Source organism: Crocodylus siamensis, chromosome 9, assembly GCF_052110815.1.
Source record: "Crocodylus siamensis isolate JL-2025a chromosome 9, ASM5211081v1, whole genome shotgun sequence".
In the NCBI taxonomy this organism is placed as follows: domain Eukaryota; kingdom Metazoa; phylum Chordata; order Crocodylia; family Crocodylidae; genus Crocodylus; species Crocodylus siamensis.
Window position 1 is genome coordinate 37,345,250 of NC_143403.1, and position 2,541 is coordinate 37,347,790.

Sequence of the window (2,541 nt, forward strand, 5' to 3'; positions counted from 1 at the left end):
TTATATTGGAAGAAGATGCCATCTAGGACTTTCATAGCTAGAGAGGAGAAGTCAATGCCTGGCTTCAAAGCTTCAAAGGACAGGATGACTCTCTTGTTAGGGGCTAAAGCAGCTGGTGACTTTAAGTTGAAGCCAATGCTCATTTACCATTCCGAAAATCCTAGGGCCCTTAAGAATTCATGCTAAATCTACTCTGCCTGTGCTCTATAAATGGAACAACAAAGCCTGGATAACAGCACATTGGTTTACAACATGGTTTACTGAATATTTTAAGCCCACTGTTGAGACCTACTGCTCAGAAAAAAAGATTCCTTTCAAAATATTACTGGTCATTGACAATGCACCTGGTCACCCAAGAGCTCTGATGGAGATGTACAACAAGATTAATGTTGTTTTCATGCCTGCTAACACAACATCCATTCTGCAGCCCATGGATCAAGCAGTAATTTCAACTTTCAAGTCTTATTATTTAAGAAATACATTTCGTAAGGCTATAGCTGCCATAGACAGTGATTCCTCTGATGGATCTGGGCAAAGTAAATTGAAAACCTTCTGGAAAGGATTCACCATTCTAGATGCCATTAAGAACATTCGTGATTCATGAGAGGAGGTCAAAATATCAACGTTAACAGGAGTTTGGAAGAAGTTGATTCCAACCCTCATGGATGACTTTGAGGGGTTCAAGACTTCAGTGGAGGAAGTAACCGCAGATGTGGTGGAAATAGCAAGAGAACTAGAATTAGAAGTGGAGCCTGAAGATGTGAAGGAATTGCTGCAATCTCATGATAAAACTTTAACGGATGAGGAGATGCTTCTTATGGATGAGCAAAGAAAGTGGTTTCTTGAGATGGAATCTACTCCTGGTGAAGATGCTGTGAACACTGTTGAAATGACAACAAAGGATTTAGAATATTACATAAACTTAGTTGATGAAGCAGTGGCAGGGTTTGAGAGGATTGACTCCAATTTTGAAAGAAGTTCTACTGTGGGTAAAATGCTATCAAACAGCATCGCATGCTACAGAGAAATCTTTCGTGAAAGGAAGAGTCAATTGATGCGGCAAACTTCATTGTTGTCTTATTTTAAGAAATTGCCACAGCCACCCCAGCCTTCAGCAACCACCACCCTGATCAGTCAGCAGCCATCAACATCGAGGCAAGACCCTCCACCAGCAAAAAGATTACGACTCGCTGAAGGCTCAGATGATGGTTAGCATTTTTTAGCAATAAAGTATTTTTAATTAAGGTATATACATTGTTTTTTCAGATATAATGCTATTGCACACTTAATAGACTACAGTATAGTGTAAACATAACTTTTATATGCACTGGGAAACCAAAAAAATCATGTGACTCGCTTTATGGCGATATTCGCTTTATTGCGGTGGTCTGGAACTGAATCTGCAATATCTCCAAGGTATGCCTGTATCAAATTAATAAAAGTAATTATTATAACTAATTTTTATCATAATATTTATTAATTTTCATACTATACCAAGAAAATAAAACCAACAAAAACAGTAAACTATAAACTAATATGTAAAATACAATAGGAAGGCGAAACCATAGCATTACAAATAGATAACTGAACATACATACTGCTCAATTGAAATAATTGAGCAAACACACTGCTCAGGGACCTTACCTCCCCACCATCAGCATTCAGCACAGATACTGGGCACCTGGGAACCTGCCTTGGCCACATTCTGGTCAGAGCTGGGCTCAGTGGGATCAGTGAGCATTGGATGCCTGTGGCAGAGCAGCCAGCTTCCTGGTGAGACCTTCCCCTCCACCTTTAGGAGACAGACAGGTTTGCCTTGATGAGCTGCCCCAGGACCCTGGAGGCTCTTGTGCTCAAAGCTGTCAATCCCCACTCAGCAGGACACCCCAGGGACTCACCAGGATGCTCTGTGGGTGCAAAGACGGTGACAAGAGCTTCCTCCCAGTCTCACTGGTGTTCCAGCAGATACAAATGCAGTGCTCCACCCATCTGCTCTCAAAGCCGTTATCTTGTACTGAGGCAGTGCAGGGGGGTGTATATACAGACCAACTGACAGCTCGGGTCCTGACAGCTCAGTTGTTCCCGGGGCCCAGGTCCACCTGCACACGTGTAGGCCAGGTTCAAGGAGCTCAGGCATGCAACAGCTCCTCGGCTCTCACTGTGCCTACACGTGCATTGCAGCCATGGCTCCTTGCACAGGCATGGAGTGACCAGCCCCCGGGATCCTGCACCTGCCTCCCTGCTCCTCCTGGCTGTACACTGCCCTATCTCTGGGCACAGCCAATAGAATCAGGAGGACAAATGACTGACGTGTATTCCCACCCATGAACTGAAAAACAGGATAGCTGTTTATTCCTCATTCAGAAACAGGGGACAAATGATATAAAAACAGGATGGTCTGGTATAAAACAGGACCAATGGCCACCCTGCAGCTAGACCATCAATTGAGCCCAGTTCCACTATGAGTTCCAAATGTAATAATGTTAATATGAGAAACGCCGCACTGGGTCCGACCACAGGTCCATCCATCTCAGCCTCCTC

At 43.7% G+C, this 2,541-nt stretch overlaps 1 long non-coding RNA gene across 1 annotated transcript; it reads right to left on the reverse strand.

Annotated features, from left to right (window-relative positions):
* Positions 1–1,327: 1,327 nt before the first annotated feature.
* LOC149857345 (uncharacterized) lies at positions 1,328–2,004 on the reverse strand. Its single transcript, XR_016444314.1, has 3 exons — positions 1,899–2,004; positions 1,645–1,792; positions 1,328–1,422 (listed from the first exon to the last, which is right to left on the reverse strand). It is a non-coding gene; the product is annotated as an uncharacterized LOC149857345 (long non-coding RNA).
* Positions 2,005–2,541: the final 537 nt, after the last annotated feature.